We start from the raw sequence: 23,793 nt of genomic DNA, 5'->3' as shown, positions 1-23,793 counted from the left end.
GTCAGCAGCAGGGACACAGCTGGATGCCTCTCTGGCAAGAAGGAGTGGCCAGTCTTAGATCCCAGCTCTACCTGGTCTGTACCTCCAGAATCTCCACCTCACACAATTCTGGTCTCCATCACACTGCAGCGCTCACACTCAGCCATTCTGTCAGCCAGCACTTCAGCAGTGCAGCTCCTCCTTCCCTAGAGGTTACCTCAGCTCTGCCCTGATCAACTGCCACCTCCAACTGTTACTTGCATTACCACCTGACACACTCATGTGACATTGTGCACCTGACCTCTTGAGCAGTTGCAAAGACTGCTGGGAGTTGTAGCCTACCTGTGTAATGCATATACATGTCAGCACAATCCACAGTATCAGCGTAATACTACGCATAGCGGGGTATTACATACTTCCCCGCTGAAAACAGGCGTGTCCTCACGCTGCAACATATAGATTTCAACATATAAATACCACCATGCACGTGCAACAGTCTTTTACATTTTTTTTTCTTACAAGTAAAACTATTTACATCTTATTTTTGTAAAAATATTAACTTCTAAAGACAAATGTTTACAGGCTAGTGTGTATACTGAATAAGCCTAGTACCTTTGTTCCTCTTTCCCGACTTTCCCAAAAACCCCTGCAAAATGAATGCTATCTCACTGGAACATATTTCCGTATATTCATGGTCTGGGAATTTATACTCTGATGGAACAGACATTAAGGGCTCTTTGTTTGAAATATATGGTTCCTCAAGAATAATAGATTCACTCTTCTGTATAATAGAATCTAGGCAATTTGGTTCAGGGGACCCCAACCTCTCCGATGTGGCTGAGTCGATAGCACTTTCAGTGTCTTCTCTACAATTAGCAGCACACATATCTGGTTGATTATGGTGGGCCATTCTATAATGGGTGTCATCCATCCTGGGTTTAATCTGACATAATGGCTCTGAAGGAGGTTGTGGTTGGACAATTCTCTGTAGACTCTGCTTCATCACTTTACCATGTTCCTCTACATTTTGCCCAACTGTTCTTCCCAACAATTCACTTTGCTCTGGAACATCGGGATATTGTTGTTTGTGTTTATATGGTCTTCTTGTATAGCATAGTGGGTAGTGATGCCTCTGGTATGGCCATTGTGGATTAGCATTCTCTCCCTTTGCCACACTTTCAACTTCTTCTGGTCTCTCTTTATATGCATTGTATTGATAGTTATGTGGAGGACCTCTGAAACGTGGGTAACGCCAATAATGATTGCGATTTACTGCATATTTGCTGCCTTGGACTGGAACACCACCAGGACCAGTTACATTAGCAGCTCTGACACCCTTCTCTCGAATCACCACATCGAACTCAACTATCTCTCCATCTCCCACACTGCGGAGGTACTTCCTGGGGTTGTTCTTCTTAACTGCAATATAGTGTACAAATACATCTTCTTTAGTGTCTGCTCGGTTTATGAAGCCATACCCACGTTGTACACTGAACCACACAACTTTACCCAAAATTTTCCTTGTGCTCGTTCGTGGAACATTGCTAGCATGTGGCACGCTGACCACTTTAACCTGGTTCTGCAATACTGTATTTTGACCTGCATTTTTGGGTTGTTGTTCTTCCAAAGGTGGATCTATTCTCTCTTCTTCCTGAGGGCTGGTCCTCAGCCTCAGGGCTTTGTATTTTAAATCCCCTTGAGGCCACTGTCGTTCTATGTGCCTGCTTCTATGACATCCATGATAAAATGGTCTTTGCTGTGGATTGAATTGATCTTTTTGCTGCCTTTTCATCCTTGGTGAGTTCCTCCGATTACTTCTAAAAGACCTTTGCTCGCTCCTCCGGTTTTCCCAATTCTCTTTTTTCCAAGCTCGCAATTCTTTAGTAAAATCCGCTAAGTGGCTACTTAATACCTCAATTAGATCTGGGAAACCCTGCTGGATTCCCTGAGTTACTGTGACTGGAAAAGACTCTCGAGATTGGTGTTCCAAGACATTGTTAGGGCCTATTAACTGGATAGCCATTTCTTTAAAGTCTAAAAATGAATCATGTGGGGCTTGCAGCCGAAGAAGTCGCAATTGGGTTTTTATTGTTTCTCCCCTGATGCCTTCAATAAATTGTTCTATCAGAGTCTTGTCGGCTTGCCGGACCTCATCTTCATCTGCCTGATGAATGGCTTTCAAGGCTTCCTGAAGCCCAAGGGCAAAATCTCGTATTGATTCCCCATGTCTCTGTTTTCTGGCATAAAAATTCATTTTTAATTCCGAAATTGATTATGTTTCAAAGATAGTGGTTAGCCGATCCAGAATTTGCTCAACCGTGCTCCTCTCACTACTCGGCCAAGAATTTACCTCTCTTAGAGCAAGGCCACTCAATTGTCCAAGAAGTACTTCTATTTTCTGAGGCTCCGTCAAGCAATATAAGCAGAACAATGACCGCATTTTACATTTGAACTCTGGAAGGTCTCCTGTTTCAGGTATGTGAGAATCTCCTGAATAACTCGGCAACCAAGGAGCTCCAAAGTAATAAGGCATGGTTATAGGTGAAGTGGTTGCTATGGAAGGAGTTCCTTGACTGGGTCCATCTCCTGGACCAACTGATGCAGTGAAGGGTTGTTGCTCTGACTGTAACATCTTGTATTTACATGGAAGGGAGCCACCTGCTTTTGACTCTGTAGTTGATCCTGTTCGCAGACGCCAAAAATGTGATACCCCAAAGTAGCATCTATTGATGAGTAATTTCTCACCGTTCTAGTCGTACCTGTTTCTTCTAGTTTTCCACGCCACAGCAGAGAGGCAGGTGGTTCCCAAACAACAACATAATAAATGACACGATAAATAAAATAGTGTTCACTTTACTAAGTTGGAACTCTTCAACAACTCTTCTCCTCAAGCACACAGTTAGCAACAACACTTAAATATGTATCACAATATATAGCACAATATAATATATTTATGCAATACTTTACATTTATATCACATCACCAATTTTCAGGAATTACTACTTCCAGTTACTAAATTGACAACCATACTGTAAATTATTTTGCTGTACTAATAGTTAACGTATAAGATATAGGCAATGTACCCACACAAAAAATAATTATAACTATCTAAGAATGTCCCCTGGCCAGTTTTAAATGTTGGTGCACATATATAAGAAATCTACTACCCGAGTTATGTGGACTCCTTTGTAATTATATTCTGGTGAGTATGGGTGACTTTAGGGATTGTCCTCCTGTGATAGTCTGGTAATGCAGATTTCATTGTACACAGAAAGTGAGGGCTGCCACTGTCTGTGCTGCTCTGTATAGGTATAACCCTCTCCTGAGGTACAGCTGGAGCTCAGCACTATCTATCTCAGCAGTACTCACTGATTCCTTGTTTTCAGCTCAGCAACACTTTCAGGCTGCCAGTCTATGGAAGCCAGGACTCTTACTAGTGTCTCTCCAGGGTCTGCCCCCAGTTATGCAGCCACCTCCCTGGGTCTGCCTTGATGTGCCGTCAGCAGCAGGGACACAGCTGGATGCCTCTCTGGCAAGAAGGGGTGGCCAGTCTTAGATCCCAGCTCTACCTGGTCTGTACCTCCAGAATCTCCACCTCACACAATTCTGGTCTCCATCACACTGCAGCGCTCACACTCAGCCATTCTGTCAGCCAGCACTTCAGCAGTGCAGCTCCTCCTTCCCTAGAGGTTACCTCAGCTCTGCCCTGATCAACTGCCACCTCCAACTGTTACTTGCATTACCACCTGACACACTCATGTGACATTGTGCACCTGACCTCTTGAGCAGTTGCAAAGACTATTGGGAGTTGTAGCCTACCTGTGTAATGCATATACATGTCAGCGCAATCCACAGTATCAGCGTAATACTACGCATAGCGGGGTATTACACAGGCCCTGATTCAGAGCCGCTCGCTCTGACCAGTGCTCGCTCTGAATCAGGGCCCTCCTCCATTAAAATGGAGTGTCCTCCTGGACGCTCGTATAGCTGTGGGTGACCACCCACAGCATATACGAGCGTCCAAAAAGATGGTCGCGATGGTCAAGACCATCGGACTAGCGACGGAAACCCTGCGGAAGGGTTTCCCAGCCACAAGCCCTGGAGTGATTTTGGCTCTATCAGAGCCAAAATCACTCCCACTGACATCACTAGTGATGTCAGTGGGGCCGGCTTCAGATGGTAGGAACGCCTCCGTCTGGCCGCCACGCCCCCGGCGCGCCCACCAAGTGGGGCGTGCTGTCAGTCACCATCGACAGCACGCCCCCTTTGGTGCGATACCCGGAGCGACAGCTTGGCTGTCGCAGTCCGGGTCTCGCGCATGCGCACGACGGAGCTCCCTCCGTCGTGCGCATGCGCAGTGGGGACCATCGACCCACTTGCGAGCGTACTGCCGCTTGCGATTGGGTCTGAATGACCCCCATAATCAGCAGACTAGTGAGTTGAGCACACAGTTACAATGGTGCAGTGATGATAGTTTGCAGTGGTAAATGCAGGATTTCTAAAGGCGTGTTTCCAAATGTACATCATACAAAGTACGCCTCTGGGTCATCTGAGACAGATATTTCCTTCAGATGCCCAGCCAGCACCTGTTGTGCCGATTGACTTGGTCACTAACTGTAACATTTGTTTCTCTGTCTTTTGGTGAGAGGCCAACAAATTTACTATAATGCCAAAAACTTCCTCCATTTCCAGACAGTTTACACAAATAAATATATCTCTTTCTTCCAGCAATGCAACTGTAATTCTCGTTTAACACAGAAAAAGAAAACACAGCTTTTTGTTTTTCCAGCAATGCAGGGGCACAACACAGGGGAAAAAACTTTCAGCACTGCAGTAATTAAACCTCACTATGGACCTCATTCAGAGTCGGTCGTAAGCGGCCGCTCGGTCGTACGCATCCGATGTTTCCAAACCACGCATGCGTACGGTTAGTTGTGCGCATGTGCGTACGAGGCTTTGCGATCCAAAATGCTGTAGATCATATGTCTTACGAGAAGGAAGTGGCTTCCGAGAGTTGATTGACATGAAAGGCCGTTTGTGGGTGTTGACGGGGGTGGTGGTCTAAAAACGCAGGCGTTCCTCACCGTTTTCAGGGCGTTTTCGGGGCGTACATAAATTACCTGCTACGACCAACATAGAAGGCCGGGAATTAGTAAAACGTCACTCTGCGAGCAGGTCAGAGGCCTGGCTACTCGTACAGCTTGAGGTTGGGTATGTGCTCTCTCAAGACTCAGAGTACAATCGGTACTATCGAATGTGACTGATGTTATGTTTGATGTTTTTATTTTGTGCCACACAATGCAAGCAGCTAATAATTGTTTGTTGTTGCTAATAACACTGCTAATTGGCTTGTAATTGATTCAGTTGCGTTTGCATTAGCGAATAATAAGAATAAATATATTTCATGCGGATGGCTTTTTCTATGCGGTTTTCTGTTAATTTTTGGTGTAATTTGCACACAACACAAGCGGCCGCAACCATCAGAAGAAAATTAACATACAGCGACTGACAATGACTGACAATGATCGACTCGATCGTTAGCTGCTATCACTCGTTAGCTAGAGGAGGTGCTTTGTTCATGTATGGGCGTCACTTTGGTTGCGATCGCCCGGCCGTGCGATTGTTTTTTTTCTGATTCTCGATCATTAGGCGTACAACCGAGCGGCCGCTTACGACCGACTCTGAATGAGGGCCTATGTGTCTTGCTTTGTTCAAACAGGTGAATTTGATTAGACAGCATACTAGCTGGTGTAGATATCAGCATTTTTGGTATGGAGTTTTAGAATTGTTTTAAAGGTTTGCTGATTACATTTTATCGATTCATGCACTATTGGCGCACCCGTGCTTTATTTTAGAAAAATACGATACCCGCTGGTTGGATTCGGGATCTATAAAGGGGAAGACTCCGGCCTGATTATGGAGGTCTGAGTGTAAGTGAAGCCAGCTGCGGAGCTCCAAATTCTTTGGAAACTGGTTGGCTTTGTTTTTCTCAAACAGAAATTCTGGGACTTGTAGTTCCTTGAGACTTTGCAACTCCTACTGCTAGAATGCTAGAAGCGCTTAGAGAGTAGTATATATATATATATATATACTTTAATCCCTGTATGTGTATATATATATATATATATATATATATATATATTATATATATATATATATATATATATACACATACAGGGATTAAAGTGGGGAAGCCAGGTGGACCAGATGGCATCGGGAGCGGGGCTTAAGGTAAGTATTAGTTTTGGATTTTTTTGTTCTGTAAGCGGCTTCACAATAGGGGACATTACTACGGGGGGCATTACTCAGTGAACATTACTACTGGGGGCATTACTAAAGAGGGGCATTACTATTGGGGGCATTACTACTAGGAGCACTACTATTGGGGGCACTATTACAGGGGTATTACTAATGGGGACATTGCATAGGGGGCACTAAAGGGGAACCACTCCTGGGGGCACTGCATAAGTGTGGCTCTGCATAAGGGGCACCACTACTGTGGGCTCTGCATAAGGGGCACTACCACTGTGGGCACTGCATAAGGGGCACTACCACTACTGGGGACACTACAACTACTGTGGCACTGCATAAGGGGCACTACCACTACTGTGGGATTTGCATAAGGGGCACTACCACTGTGGGCACTGCATAAGGGGCACATGAAATAGGATATATGCACCGGCAACTAGATCCACGGAGTTAAGTCCCAGGTCAGCACTGCAAGGGGGTCCCAGGGTCAGCACCTTCATGTAGCTCTTATAGCTGCTCTCTCGGGGTCCGGGCGTTGTGCAGCAGGACAGGGGCCAGCATTGCTCAGAGTGCCCGGCGTTAGAGCCAGGACACACAGCCCCCTGTCCTGACAACTGCTGCTCCCACGTGCGCCACAATCACTGGGAGAGGGAGGGTGCTATGATCGGGAGCGCGGTGGGTGGTTGGGGTTACGATCGCAGGTGGGATGTCATCTGTAACCTGGAGACCGGAGGTGCAGGTGCCATCTGTACAGGAGGTGGGGGCAAGATCGGAGGTGCAGGGGGAGGGGGTGCACAGTGCCAGATTTAATCACTGGGGGGAGGAGGATGCGCACAGTGCCAGCAGCATGAGGGGGATGTGTATAGTGCCAGCTGCATGGGGGGGCGGGCGCGATCAGTACAGAATAGCTTCACTCATTTGACTAGTAGTCCATACAGGTGTGGGCAAATGTGAGCGTCCTTTTTCTGCAAGCATCGTGTCTTGAATACAAGTGCACTCGTAGAACCACTTTAGACTATGCAGTGGTAAACTTCAAAAACACAAAATTGACTCATCATAATAACAACACAATGGGCGGGATGCATGACGCATCACAGACAGGATGCGTTGCATTCCACTGGTCTTAGAATGCATGCCGGCGTTCCTAAAGCCGGTATGCATGACGATCACCGCAAAGGACCGCTCTGTCGGTAAGAGCAGCCCTTTGTGATGCGGGGACTTCCAGGTCTATAACCAAGAAGCCCCTCTGGAGTCCTTCTGCGCATGTGCAAAAGGACGCACGCTTCACAGGGGGTGCTGGGAGGGATCTGATTGGATCCCTCTATCAGTACTCTTCCGATAGAAGCCCATAGGCTTCTATGGGTAACGCCATCAGGAAGATGACGTTACTCACCGCAACCAAGCACACTCCGGGACTTGGTGCATATGAGAAATGCGGACAAACCCGCATTTTGGGGATTTGACCGCATTTCTTCCCTTCCTGCATCCCACCCAATATCCCCTCAGTGTTGAACAAAGAAAGACAACAAGCAACAATGCTATAGGAGGAGCCATTTACTGGTGTGTCTTCAAGTACCCTCAGCTGGCTGTACACATTGAAATGCACAATGTCAAGCACGGTATTCAAAATGTAACAGTGTGTACACACAAGGCAATTTTTTTACACTATTTGCTCGATTTTGACGAATCCTGATGACAAATTGTGTAAAATATGGCCAAATCGTGAGTTTCTACTCACGATCACAATGCCGATGCGCGTCCCCGTTCGTCGTACATCGCATCTTCAAATCTGCCGTGCTGTAGGACAGATTTGGCAATCTGGGACATGATGCACTGGATGCACGATAGATCCTAAGTCAGATTGGACATTTTTTACTCCAAATCGGGACCACGACTGCCGGGGAGCTGCCTGGGGAGAGTTCAGGGGAAATCGTGCCTCAGGTTGGATCGTGAGCACATCGCTATGTGTGTAGGAACGAGAAAGGAGCATTTTAAATCAAATTTAGATCATTTTCTTTAAAGTATTCCACCACCCTAAACCCATATTGATTGTGGGGAGGGGTGGGGCCGTGATCGCGGGGGTGAAGGTAGCTAGGCAGACAAAGGCACCTGACTGAAGTGCAGCAGCAGGACTGATACATACAGCCCCTATCCTCACTGCCTCTGACAGGGTCCCGGAGCAGGATTCCGAGCTGGAATGTGCACGGTGAAGAAGTAGGTGGACACTGCCGGCCAGTGTCCGCCTACTTATCGTTCAGTTGGGGGGGAGTTCCCCCTACACTAGAATGATAGTTGGTGAAAATCAAACGTGATTTTCACCAACTAGTTGGAACGACCGATTCTGGAAGTTTTTCAGTGTGTGGGAGCAAACGGCTGATTAGCGTTTGCTCCCACACACTAGATGAGTATCATTCCAACCAGCCAACTAGTTGGCTGGTTGGAACGATAACGTCCTTGTGTGTGGCCAGCTTTATGCATAATAATTTGCCCAATACTACTGATAGATATACAATACAGAAAGCATTCTGGTGAAGACATACAATATAGAAAGCATCCCAGTGATCACCATACAATCCAGAGAGCATTCTAAGCACTGCTATACAATACAGAGTACTTCACAGAGACCATCATACAATACAGAGAGCATTCTCATGACTGGAAAACAACACATAGAGTATAATAGTGATCTTCATACAATACAGAGACCATTTTGTGACAGTCATACACTTCAGGGAGCATCCTATTGGCGTACAAAACTATGGGGAAAAGGGAAATGGGATATCGTCGCACTGACTGTATATGACAAAATAATTATTAATACCACTAATCCTATCAATAAATATCTGAAACCAGAAAAAGATACACAATGCAGTGGTGGTGCTCACTAGAGTTAGGTAACAAGGACAAAACAAGAAAAAGAAGGAAAAACTCTATTTGGTGAGCACTCTTATTTTAGAAAATATTGATAAATGAATACATAACTTTTATTGAAAAACTATTCGATTAAAAATATATTATTACCGGCAGCTGTATATGATAACACAAATCAAATATGATATGTCTCACATAGAAAATAGGTGAAAAAATCCGAATAACCAAAAAGTATAAAGACATGAAAAAGAGAAAATTTATTCAAAATGAAAAGATAGTGTCCTGATTAACAATTGTATACTATGATTGTGTGTAAATACAAAGTCATATACATAAATCAATCCTTATGCATGTAAGGCCAGATGCACAATAAACGTAGCTTAAATATCAAAAAAATGTCACATAACATAATTAGATATATATCGAAACATAAAAGATAATGGCGAAATAAAAATAAAAATAATATACATATATAGCCTCTATGGCATCATTGGAAAAAGTACCAGTTTGTATCTATAGTGCTCTCATTAATGTGAAATATCAGAATAGTCAAGGTAAAGATGCCGTTTCTCTAGATTCTACTTCTCCCTACTTGACCTCAAGTCATCGGTAGGGAGTGAGAGATCACCTGGGAACAGTTTGACCCTTAGAAACAACAGAATAACCGCAATGTTTCTCAATATTTCGCTTCTGCTGTTGGGGGTCTTACAAAGAGCATTGGACCCCCAATGAGAGAGTTACTCTGATTGAGATTGTCATCAGTTAATAGAGAGGATACAAGAAAATATAAGAGTGTTATATATTAATAACTATTAAATTTATACAGAGATATACAATAATAGCTGCTGATTAGTGATTACCACAGGGCTAACAATAACATGTGCATATGTATAGGTGTCCTCTTGGTTAATTATTAGGAAAAATAATCTGTATGTCGAACATAAATCATAATAGACCAAAAATAATGAAAGAATATGAGCGCGTTTTGCCGAATGGCTTGTTCACGGAGGAGGCAGCTGTCTCCTCCGTGAACAAGCCATTCGGCAAAATGCGCGTCGGCAGGACGGGTGTCTGTGTGTGCGCAGCACATGACACTCCAACTACCAGTTTGTACCCTTTGTATTTTCTTCACACTTTTTATCAAACATTTGTTTGGTCAGTATTATTTACACTTGATTCTTTCACACGAACTCATACGGGTTTTTGCTCTATGACCTACCATAGTATTTTTGGGTGTGAGCACCTATTGCTGATTATGTTAACCCTATATGTACAATGGCACTAAATTTGTATTAAAGGATTAAATGGTCCTGATCTGATACTCATTTATATTACCATACTTTCATATGCAATGTGTAGGTGATTCATCGTAGAAATTTTGCACAGGTTTTAATATGTGTTTATGTTTAAATCTGTTTGGTTATATGGTATAATTGTGTGTCTAATTGCACAGATATTACTAAAAACGTATCATTTAATGACATTACAATATACCTCAACATTGTCTTATCTGTCTTTTATGTTGATAACATATTAAAATTAATATATGCCTAGGGTACCTAGCATAATATTCTCAATTGGTTGTTTATGTATAAAGAGAGCAATTATTTATTACCTTGTATAGGCAATTTAATTTTTAAAGCTCATATTCTTTCATTATTTTTGGTCTATTATGATTTATGTTCGACATACAGATTATTTTTCCTAATAATTAACCAAGAGGACACCTATACATATGCACATGTTATTGTTAGCCCTGTGGTAATCACTAATCAGCAGCTATTATTGTATATCTCTGTATAAATTTAATAGTTATTAATATATAACACTCTTATATTTTCTTGTATCCTCTCTATTAACTGAAGACAATCTCAATCAGAGTAACTCTCTCATTGGGGGTCCAATGCTCTTTGTAAGACCCCCAACAGCAGAAGCGAAATATTGAGAAACATTGCGGTTATTCTGTTGTTTCTAAGGGTCAAACTGTTCCCAGGTGATCTCTCACTCCCTACCAATGACTTGAGGTCAAGTAGGGAGAAGTAGAATCTAGAGAAACGGCATCTTTACCTTGACTATTCTGATATTTCACATTAATGAGAGCACTATAGATACAAACTGGTACTTTTTCCAATGATGCTATAGAGGCTATATATGTATATTTTTTTTATTTTTATTTCGCCATTATCTTTTATGTTTCGATATATATCTAATTATGTTATGTGACATTTTTTTGATATTTAAGCTACGTTTATTGTGCATCTGGCCTTACATGCATAAGGATTGATTTATGTATATGATTTTGTATTTACACACAATCATAGTATACAATTGTTAATCAGGACTCTATCTTTTCATTTTGAATAAATTTTCTCTTTTTCATGTATTTATACTTTTTGGTTATTCGTATTTTTTCACCTATTTTCTATGTGAGACATACCATATTTGATTTGTGTTATCATATACAGCTGCCGGTAATAATATATTTTTAATCGAATAGTTTTTCAATAAAAGTTATGTATTAATTTATCAATATTTCTAAAATAAGAGTGCTCACCAAATAGAGTTTTTCCTTCTTTTTCTTGTAGCATCCTATTGGCCCCACAAACTTATAAGGCAAAGTAATGTTCAACATGGATCAAATGTTAATATATAGTGACAGCTAGGAGACAGCTCTCAGCATTATCACAAGTTGGGCAGCCATACAGCCCACTATTGGGGTAACTTTCAGTGATAGCAATGAATATTGGTGTGAAATCCGCTGTCCTTCATCCCTACAGCATTCTTTCCAGCACAATACTGTATTCATAAAACTTTAAACACAGAATGAAAGAATTCAGAGATGTCACCACTTGTTATTGCCAGTGCATGGTGCACTGGCATTATCTGAAGATAAATCAAAATAAATAAATAAGAGACACCAGTTTTCCCATAACCTACTGGTGTACTGTAGTCCCAGCTCTGATACAGATACAGTTCATACCCATTCTGTCCCTGGAACATATAACACATAACATGTTTTAATAAAATGCAGTGCATTTATTGCCTTGCATGCTGTCAACTTGTCTATGTGTCTATGGAAACTGGATATGTAATTTTCATTTGCCATGCACTATTCACTCTCCCAGATGGTGTTTAGTTTATGTTTATGTAATTGCTAACCTGACAAAAATAGAAAAACTTTAGTACAAAAAAAAAGGAAAGTCAAACATTTTGAACTGTGATTATGCAGTATTGTTTTGTGCCATTTTTCTTAAAAAAAAAAAAAAAAAAGTGTAGAAATGTACTACTGTCACAATAAGAACCACCTGGTCTGTCTAAATCTGCCAAAACTCTATCCCACACTCTGTATTACACACAAAATACTGACACTGTTAGTAACTCTTCAATTACTCCCTGCCTGACTTATCCCAAATATTCAATCACATTCTAAATTAAGTATTGTAAGCCAAACAATACTCTGCAGACATTTACTGTTTTAAGAACCAAGCCTATTTGACATGTGAACTCTTTAAGAACACAAAGAAAGCATATTATAAAATGGGTTTTAATATGATAAAAAGATATAATGCTTCTTAAATAAAAATAGTTATAACACATATCTTGAATCAAAACAGAAATAAAACACAAAAAGAGAAGATCTATACTCTTGTTGTGTTTTAAATTTATTTAGTCAAAACCTACACAATACTGCTGTTTGCTATTTTAGCAAGGTGGATTATTGGTGAAACAAAAACCTCAAAGTATTTATTTGTGGTGTTTATAAGATGGAGAAAAAATACTTTTTTGTCCATTTTATTACATTTCTTTTTGTACGTGTTCTGATGAGTAAAAAGACTAATGGTATTTTCTGAAAGTACAGTCTTCTAAAAACAACAAGGTTTTTCTCTCTTTTATTTTTTGGCCTTTAAGTTGTCACTTTAACCTTATATGATAAAAAAACAATAAACACTTAATTTGTCTATTTTTCTTTTTCTTATACTTTTGGAATTGCACTTAGGGAACATGACATTTGATTCTTAAAAATATACCATAACTCTAGTGTGCAAAATAGTAGAAATGTAGCTTTGCTTCCATTACACATTGTATTATTTTATTAATTATTTCCTTATATGATCCCTTGGAGGGATACATCATTCTTATAGATTGCTTATGGGCCATGTTTTCTAGCTACTTACAGAAGTTACAAATGTATTCAGAGGTCTTCCATAACATGCATTATGAGGCGTATTGCTAGGTCCATTATGTTTCCTTAGGAACATAGGCCCTGATTCAGAGCCGGACGCTCTGACCAGAGCGCTCGCTCTGAATCAGGGCCCACCTCCATTAATATGGAGCGTCCTCCTGGACGCTCGTATAGCTGTGGGTCACCACCCACAGCATATACGAGCGTGCAAAATGATGGTCGCGATGGTCTTGACCATCGCGACCATCGGAACTGCGAGTAAAAGCCTGCGGTTGAGTTTCTCAACCGCAAGGCCAGGAGTGATTTTGGCTCTATCAGAGCCAAAATCACTCCCACTGACATCACTAGTGATGTCAGTGGGGCCGGCTTCAGACGGTAGGCGTTCCTGACTGACAGCACGCCCCCGGCACGCCCACCAAAGGGGGCGTGCTGTCAGCCACCATCGACAGCACGCCCCCTTTGATGAGACACTCCGAGCGAAGGAAAGTCCTTCGCTCGTCGGGTCTCGCGCATGCGCACGACGGAGCTCCCTCCGTCGTGCGCATGCGCAGTGGGGAACTTCGACCCACTTGCGAGCGTACTGCCGCTCGCGAGTGGGTCTGAATGACCCCCATACTGTATTATGAACTTTGATTGACCCAAATAGTTTTTTTTTTATAGCCAAAACAATTTTAACTAAACTTTTATGGTGCATACACACGGTCCAACTTAAAAGAACGATATAAACGATAACGATATAGTTTGCTCATTTATATCATTCTTTTTTTAAACCCCTCCAATGACCAAACGATGGTCGATGCACGGGCATGGATGGTTGATATCGATATCAACCATCGCACGTGCATGCAGGCCAACCTGGTCATACTCCTGAGATTTGATAGAAAAATTATTAGAATAATACAATAACTTATAAACATTTTCTTTGTTTATTGTAATAATTTTTATAGTTAACACTCACCAGGTTTGTGGAGCTCCCTGGGACTGAACGGAGACCGAGAGATGAGGCAGCAACAGCTTAGCCTCGCTTCTGTATAGTCAGACACTGCTTGCAAAGCTGGAGGTGGGGCCACACCATGGGCAGTAAGCTGCACAGAAAGAGAGTTAATAGAGGCATGCCTCTGAGTATGGGGGGCATGCCTTGAGCACTGATGGACACCTTGGATGTGTAGCTTAGTGTAGTGAGGGGAGAGTTACAGTGAGAAGGGGGTGAAACAGGCTCCCAGCACTCAGACCCATCTCCATGTGTGCCACCCCAGCCATAATCCTCACCGCACGTCACTGGTCAATCCATGTATGCGTACAGAGGAATATGATGACTAAGTAATGAATCATGTCAACAGTAATGTATTATTTTCAGATTTACTCTGAATAAACTTTAATCATGATGCCTACTTTCAATCCATGTTTGGCTTACGTCACTTTAATACAACAATCAGCTACAGTAGGAAATTACTTTCCAATTCTCAGTTTGTTGGCCACAACTGAAGCAAACAATTTGCATGCACTACAAATTGTTATTTTGCAGATTAGGTCATGGGAATTGAACAACAAGAAAAATATTATATACCCATATTAGACAACAGCAATTTACAAAGTCACTACTGTAGCTATTTGTGCTGAACAAAGGAAGTGTCTCCAAGCTATGAACACTATTTACTAATAATAATCGGCGTTGTTTCCTTGCAATGCTGAGATCAACTGTTCTTCTTTATAAAGAGTCAAAGATGAATGGGGTGAACTTACAAAATGGTAGATGAAAGTTTTTGCATGCCGTCATTTTATCCCGCAACTAAAAAAGAGAAAACATTATATTTTGCAATGTCAGTAGTACGATTAAGGACTTTTTAAACTAGATTTATGTGTGTTTATTGCAAAGAAATACTGTATGTGTATATAGTATTGTATATAGTATTGTATGTGTGCTGATACTGTCATATCTGCTTTTATGCCTCTGCCTTATTTGGGTGTCTGCTGCCCCCATCATACTATCAGTACAAATGTAATGGGCTTTCTATGCTATGCTATGAATATGCATATGACAGTTTATAGTAGTTTTTTTCAAAGTGACCTACAGCACATACTTGCCAACTCTCCCTGATTGTCAGAGAGACTCCCTGACATAGCAGCAATCTCCCTGACTCCCTGAAGAGTCTAACAATCTCCCTCATTGCACCTTACCCCATTATAAAGCTGTTATATATTAAATAAACAGAGATATGTACAGGTTGAGTCTCCCATATCCAAATATCCTTGTTCCATTTGCTTATTACTGCAAACTGTAGAGGGCGATGCTGAGCTAGTCGAGCATAAAGCTGATATTATTCTGCATGGTTGTAACTGGTGAGTACTGCAACTTTTTTTCTTTTTATGTTAACCTCTATGTGGTATTGGTATATTATTAATTTATATTTCTTTGTATTCTGTACATACTGTATATTGCAATGCAAGTTCAGTATTTTGCCATTTTAATGCATTTGCCTGCATTTTGGTAATTATTGGATGTTTTTAATAGTGTTGTAGTGTCCAAAACTGTAATCACTATACTCATATACCCAGGTTTAGCATTATTATTATTATTATTATTTTTCAATCAACTATCTTGCATTTGGAGCACAAGTAATTGTATGTTTCACCTGTAGGGGGAGCTCTGCGCCACCGCTGGGTGTCTGTTGTTTTTGCACCATTTCAGGGTGTGGCCGGCTGTTTGCTGGAAGCTCCGGGGCGGGTAACTATTACACTTCTAATCTGAACTGATTTATAATCCTGTGATTTTGTATTTACATAGTGGTAAACCGGTTTGTTTGTGTATTCAGGTGCAGATACACTTGTTAGGACCTGACTGTAAGTATTCTTTCACGTTTTGCATATTATTATGTTGCATTGATCTTACACAGATTTATATTGCATATTATCAGTTGCATAATCCTACACTGCTTTTATGCAAATCATTCAGTGTAATAGTTGCTATGTACATTTTGAGTACTTGTTTATAAATGATGTGTATATTGCAATGATGTGTATGGAATTCATTTGCTTTGTTTAGAATTCATGGTGAGAAAATACATGGATGGGTTATATTTCATAATATATATAGATATAGGGGCCTATGTATAAAGCTGTTTATAGATACATAAAATTATGCAGAGACTGCAGTTTCTTCATCATTTTATGTATTGCTCCTATGTACTAAAAGCACAATGCAGGAGATTTGACGGGAATCTCTGGCAAAGTGCTAACTAGCGCTGCAGATCGCAGTCCCCATTATTGTCAATGGGAACTACGATCTGACCCCTATGTACTAAACTCCAAAAAGCTAAGCTTATCGGAGTTTAGCCACGGTAGTCTAGACCATCTTCAGATAGTGTAAACTACTATAAGCCTTTGGGGGCTCCAGGTGCAGGAGAGAGATCTTTCGTTCTCTCCCCTGCAGCCCCCGGTCGTCTCCGGAAGCCGCAGTGTCAGCTTCCCCCAGGGAAGTCTATCACTTCTGTGAAAAACTTCTCATAAAAAAGGATGGCCATCGGTGGGTGTCCATCGATGGGTCCAATGGTGGTAAACCATTGATGGCACACAAACCACCTATGGTGAGCCATCAATGGTTTGCACCCCTCGATGGCCACCATTGTGGGGGAGAACGACGGGCCGCAGGCAAATCAAAAAAACAACGGCCAGGCTAAGCGCCAATCCCGTCCAGAAAAAAAACAAACAACCATCGGCTCTTAGCCATCGATTTAAAAATATTCAACATCGGCCATAATCCATTGATGATTTAGAATAATCGATGACCATCCCTACTTCTTAATGCCGGGGATATAAATCACGGGGAAAGCTGTTACCGCAACTGCTGTCCCTGCGATTTTTCCGTAGTACATAGCCGGGATATTTTTATTAAAATTTAAAATATCCACAGTTAGATACATAATAATCGCGGCAGTACCGCGAGTATTAGTACATAGACCCCAGAGAGACTGAGGGCCTGATTCAGACCCGCTCGCGAGCGCCATGTGCTCGCAAGCTGGTCGATGGTGGCCCAGTGCGCATGCGCACGACGGAGCCGGCTCCACGTGCGCATGCGTGAGACCCGGATAGCGACGGGCAAACCGTCGATACGGGTCTCGTACCAAAGGGGGCGTGCTGTCGATGTTGAGTGACAGCACACCCCCTTTGGTGGGCGGGCCGGGGGAGTGGCTGCCCAAACGGAGGCGTTCCCATGTGAAAGCCTCCGTTTGGGGGCGGCCCTACTGACATCACTCGTGATGTCAGTGGGAGAGATTTCGGCTCTGTGAGAGCCGAAATCTCTCTGGGGCTTGCGGCAACGAGACCCTACCACAAGGGTCTCATCGCAAGCCCGATGTGGTCATCCACAGCTATATGAGCGGCCGGGAGGCCGCTCTTAAAATTCAGAAGGACGGCCCTGACTCAGAACGAGCGCTCTGTCAGAGCGTCCGGCTCTGAATCAGGGCCTGAGAGAGATATATTACAGATTTCAATATACTGTATTATATATATAGTCTAGTGTTAAAAGGATCTTAGAGCTGTGGGGTGGCTAACCCTTGGAAAAATAAATAAAAGAGAAACACTGGGAGTGCTAAAATATCCAAATATAGTTTAACATCTCATGAAAATAATATAAAAATTAGAATATATAAAATGATATGACCAATAAACGTGTCTGGTCCCATAGGGAATGCACTAAAATGAATTATGACAACATAAATGTTTCCTAAACAATATATAGAAAGACTGGACAAAGAAAATGAGTTAAGCCCAAAGTGGGTTATCACAGATGAGAAGCTTAAAACCCTACGGCCACAATTGATGAAAAGCAGTCTGACTTGATCCAACACTTAGGAAGGTTTGTAAATCAATGACAGCGGCAGATGGTCACGCTCAACATTGTGTATCCATATGAAAAGTCAATTATAAAAATGCAAAAATAGATCATGAGGTCCCAGATGAACAATTCTGGATGAAGTGCATTCAAGAGCACCAATAGTAAATAAGTGCCTATATTAAAACAAGTTTTGTATATGATACTTGGGCACTACATGCGCATGATGAATAAGCTTCACGTCAAATATGAAATGTAAAGAAAAAACTTAACAACGTGGTTCACATTCCACATTTAAAGGCATATAACTGTATTCAAAATGTGTGCGGCTGGATAACCCTCGTAGCGGAGCACACCGTGGATCAGCGTTCACTATCCAGATCCGTAATGGTACAGCATTGAGCTGGGAGAGGACTCTCCTGGACGCCAAACGAGGGCATCCGTGATGACTGGCGTGTGCAAATGCTGCACCGTTCACGTAAGCCAGAGCGCTGCCACTCAGCAGCAGAGGACAACAGTCGGCTGCCGCAAATGTTACGTCCTGCAGATCACTGTAGATCCGTTGCTCAGCGGTGAAAAAGTCGGAGTCAGCCAACTGGAAGCTGAGCTGGTAAAATATTTGGAACATGTCTGTGAATTGGAAGTCAGAGTTTTCTAATCGGTGTCCTCAATGCACCCTACCGGTTCCGGTTTTAAGGATATCCATGATTGAGCACAGATGGTTAAATAAAAAAACTGACATACTAATTAAGTCACCTGTGCCCAAGCATGGAAATCCTTAAAACCTGGACCGCTAGGGTGCATTGAGGACCGAGTTGGGAACCTCTGAGTTATGCTGAGGTCAGACTGACGGTCATTTTATCTGGCAGCCTGACACCCTGCAGATTGGGCATACACTGAGAGATATCTCCCCGATATCTGCGCTCCGCCCCTTGGGAGGAGACATTTCCCTGTTCCTTCTCGTGAAGGAACGGCAAATGTCTGCCTGTTGGCTGCGGCTGAGCATATACTGCCCGATGCGACATTTAACTTACAAAATATCGCATCAGACGGGCCTGCTGGGCGATCCGGTATGACCAATCGATATTTTACCATCGGTCACCCGCACACACAGTACAATTATCGGGGCGATACACTGATATCGGTCGGATCGCCCCGATAATTGTATACATTAGGCCTAAATTACAGCTGTTTCTATTAACAGTGACTTTTGTTAATTTGCCCTGTTTCTAGCTATAGTGATTTTGGGTTGTCTTTTGAAATTGCGTTTTTTGTGTCTTATACGTCTTTATAATTGCCATAAAAATGTCACACATTGTACCAGCGTTGTTCAATTCTAATAAAAATAAATAAATGTGTTTTATTATTATTAGTTCAGTTGAATGTAGCCATGCACCAGAAACACTAACAGATTTTAATGCATTTTTTGCTTTTGCTGTAGTCTCCAAACTACATTAAGGGGCTGATGCTTAGTAAGTACTACACGAGTTTGCATAATTTTGTTGCCAGAATGGATCTGCTCATGCCCAGATAGCGGGCACATTTGCACCTATGTAGACTTGCTTGATTCTGCAATTTAGCGCTTGCCCCAGGGAAGACAAAGGAGCATTCTAACCTAATCCAAGTTACATATGCTCACTCATTGTGAACAGGTTCATTCTGGGACACAGACACATTTACGGGTGGTCGGGGGCAGTTTCAAATCCTGGACGCTGGTAATGGGCTCCAGCACCAGAGAACCACTTGTGATTACCAGCAGTGTGTTTGTTTCACCACTGAAGGCCAATTTTCCACAGTCTGTCCAGGACCAATTGGTTTGATTGAAGAATACCATTGCGCTCTGGCTGTGTCTATGATTCAAATCCTCACAGTTCACCACTGGAGTGAGACTTTCATTTTTGTACCACTTGGACACCCCACTTCGAAAAACTGTTTACAGCCAGATCAAGCAGCGCTACTTATCGGTTTGACCGGAGCCTCACATCCCAACCGGGAGACCAGTTTTCGGTCTGTGGCTTACTACATCCATCCATTCCTTCTTCAAATGATAGTATTTCCCTTGTCACATGCAGCCCTGCCCTCACATAATCAGACAAAGAGACAGGTTACTGCTTCCTATAGGATCAGCTCACTCATTTCCTGAAATATTCTGCCCTGCTGTGATCATTCAGATAACCTGATTGGCTACATTTTGCTCTACGCCCACCCGGCCGCAACACTAGCAAGAGATGACCGAATTACAACGAATATGTGCTCCGACGCTAATGAAATATATCTTTATATGTGCTAATTGTATTACGGTAAAAATAAATTAACTTTGAGCCCCATGAGATCTGTTCTTTGTGCATTCGGCAGCTAACAAAATAATCTAGAGAGGTGACAAAATTGAAAAGTAGACTGTACATTACTCATCCATTAGTATAAATGTACATTATAAATGTACACAAACACGCTATCAGTATTAAAAAAATATATATTTATAATAAAATAAAAAAACTGGTACTTCTAAAAATCTGCAGAGTTCTTCACATCCACGAGTATATTCCAGAAGCAGATACGCATCTGTTCAGTAAAAACTGTTCAGTGGGATGAAAATAAATGTAACTTTGATTTATTATCCTAGTGAAATTGTCATTGCAATTTATCCTTGTAGTAAGTACATCATGAAACGGTGGAACTACATCGTTAAATCAGAGCTCGGCTTGTAGACTTTAAAACTGTCTCAGCTTGATAAGATGGGTGCAGGGCATTTGGGGGGGGAAAAATGTACGAGCACAACAGTAAAATAATTATAGCGCCACTAAACAAGCCAGCGGTGTGACAGAGTCGGTTATTGACTGGCGTAAAGTGAATTTAAAAAGATTAAAGTGATTAATAGAGTGAGGAAAGAATTAGAAGGGTCGTTCTCAAGGTTATGAGGTATTGCCTTCATATGCACAATGTAACATTTTATTGTGCTATCATCAATGTGAACTGCTAGGTTTTACTATTTTATATTTTTTTTGTATTATTATTTGTTTTTGTGTGTATGGCTTTGTACACACTTGCACGATATCAGCACGATTTGGTCAAATCGGAAAGAAAATTCGGGCCTATCCTGCAGTGTGTATGCCCGACTGCGCACACCCGCGGGTCGCATGCGATGTCGTGTGATTGCCCGTACTGCACGGCCAATCACACAATATCGCATGCGAGGCTGTACATATTAATGAAGGGACATCGCCTCCTCCATCGGCACGCTTGCCGGTCGTACAAGTGTGTAGCCGGCCTATGTCCTTATAAGGACCTATGACCTACATGCGTCATTTTGTGAGCCGAACCAATACTCAGCCTATTCTTTCACTAGCAACTAGTGACTTTATTGTAGGCACGAAGCACTCAGTGATGCCATTAGTTCCTGGTGTACTGATTGGCTGCATTCCACTGATAATTGGTTTCCACAAAATGTCCGCCTTCACTGTGTGTGCAGACAATGGGTCCACTCAATCACGTTTTCCAGTTGGTTTGCATTTGCTCCCTTTAGGACTCTAATATTATTGCCCACCTTCCTCCTAGATGTTTGCCTGCCCAATATGGTTTACCCACTTAACGCCCGCCCATAGCGTATTTCCGTTATGGTGGTCCGCAAGTTACTCCAAGCCAACATTGGTAAATGTCAGGCAGTAATTGCGCCCATGTGGGTCTAGCTAGTGGGCATGAATCGTTTGATTTAGCGGTCCTCAAGGCTTCCCAACAATTCAGGTTTTAGAGATATCCATGGTTGAGAACAGGTGACTTAACTAGTACCTCAGTCAATTTAATTTAATCACTTGTGCCCAACCATGGATATCTCTAAAACATGACCTGTTGGTGAGCATTGAGGACCGCGTTTGGGAACCTCTGCCATAACCTAACAGCAATTGTGTGTGTAGTGCTTCCAGCATTCAATTCAGGGAAATAGCTGGGAGACTCGTTAATGGGGGAGAATGTACTAGATAAATTATACCTTTAAGTAGGTTGCTATGGGCAACATCTCCCCCAATGTCAATGAAGTACCTGTCAGGAACACCGTTAACGGGTCCCGACACAGAGCCCAGCCAGCAGTGTTACTTACCTCCGGTCTCCAGTTCGTGGGCCTGGGCAGCCGCCGTCCATGTTCGCGGCAACGCTCCAGCCCCAGGGCGCAGGTCTTCCTCTCCACGCGTCCCTCGTGCAGTGTGACGTCATCATCCATAGTTGCCGGCGGAGTCCTCAGTTCATGGGCACGGCCATCTTGTTGTAGCCAGGGTCCACCGGTGATTCCTGGTTCTCTAGTCAGCTGGGAGTCTGTCACCAATCAGCAACAGGCACTGCATATACTGTATAAACCCTTCTTTGATGCTCATTCAGTACCTATACAACGTCTTCTCAAGTCCTAGTATTTGGCTCCTGTTACCTTTATGCCTTGGATTTTCTATGCAATCCCGTGTTCCGCTCCTTTGTCTAAAGACGCTACTCTGGGTACTAACCTGAAGCACCTAAAGACGCACATCTGCGCCTCCCATCCATGTCTGGATGTTCGACGCATCTTTGTGTATTCAAGACCCACACGCATCGCAAGCCAAAGTCACCACAGTCTAGCTGGATATACCCCGTATACTTCATCACAACTGGATGCTATCTTATTTCTCTTATGAAGAAAAGCTGAAACCTCCTCAGTTACTGCCACCACGGTTCCAGCCCACAGAGCCTGCTCCATCACAGGCGGCCAACCTTCCTAGAGTCGTGACAGTAACAGGGATTTGTTTAGATGGGGTGGGAGTAACGAGGAGAGGCCCAGATCAGATCTCATCAAGGCACAAAAAATAATTAGATCCAGTGCCTATTAAAATGGGAGTGGTATATTTTGTCGACAGAATGTGGAAATGTACAGAATGTCTATATACTAAGATTTAATTCATTTATCAGTGCTGATGGCATTTTATATACGGCTGTGGGGATATATATTTCCGTGCACACCATTCTGTAATGGAGTCTGCATACTTAGTCATCCCTGACATTTACTTCTATCTGGGGGACAACCAAATCTATGGCAAATGCCAATGGGGACTTTTGACAGCAAGGACTGACAACCGTTACCAAACTTGCTGACAGCCAGTAAAAATGGATTGAAATTTTCATGTCAGCAAGAAAAATGTAATGCTGGGTACACACTGGCAGATATATTGGCTGATCAATTGATCGGCCATTATACTGTGTGCCTGTCGGCCAGTGTGTACCAGCGATATGTCTGTGAACGACATATATCGCGTAGGCTATGCTGCACAGCCAATGGCAGATATATCTGTCCATCGTGCTGCATGTACGATCAATGGACCGCCCATACACTTGCAGCAGGGGCGCCGAGAGGGGGGGGGAGCGGGTACTAATTACCTGGGCCCGGGCCTGCAAGAGGGGGCCGGGTCCGGCACCGCTCTCCCCCCTCTGACATTACAGCAGCCGCTGCTGTGTGCTGGGCTGCACTGGGAGACTGCTCGTGGCTGCTAAGAAACATCTACAGTAGTCTCCTATGCCTGTGTCGCCCCACCCCCACTGGATATGAGAGGGGTCACAGCACCCCCCTCCCCAGCGTGCAGCGCCGCTGCAAAACTTTTCTTTTTCACCTGGGAGGGCGTGACCACGCCTCCCGCGATTAGGCCACGCCCCTTTACCCGGGCCCAGG

General features: G+C 42.8%; 1 pseudogene; it reads right to left on the bottom strand.

Moving 5' to 3' along the window:
• Window positions 1–562: 562 nt before the first annotated feature.
• On the bottom strand, window positions 563–22,326 carry LOC148478250 (uncharacterized; annotated as a pseudogene).
• Between the last annotated feature and the right edge of the window lie 1,467 nt (window positions 22,327–23,793).

Source organism: Taudactylus pleione, unplaced genomic scaffold (genome assembly GCF_031769625.1).
Source record: "Taudactylus pleione unplaced genomic scaffold, aTauple2 ptg000667l, whole genome shotgun sequence".
NCBI lineage: Eukaryota > Metazoa > Chordata > Amphibia > Anura > Myobatrachidae > Taudactylus > Taudactylus pleione.
Note: the sequence above shows the minus strand (reverse complement) of the source record. Positions and strands in the feature narration are given on the sequence as shown.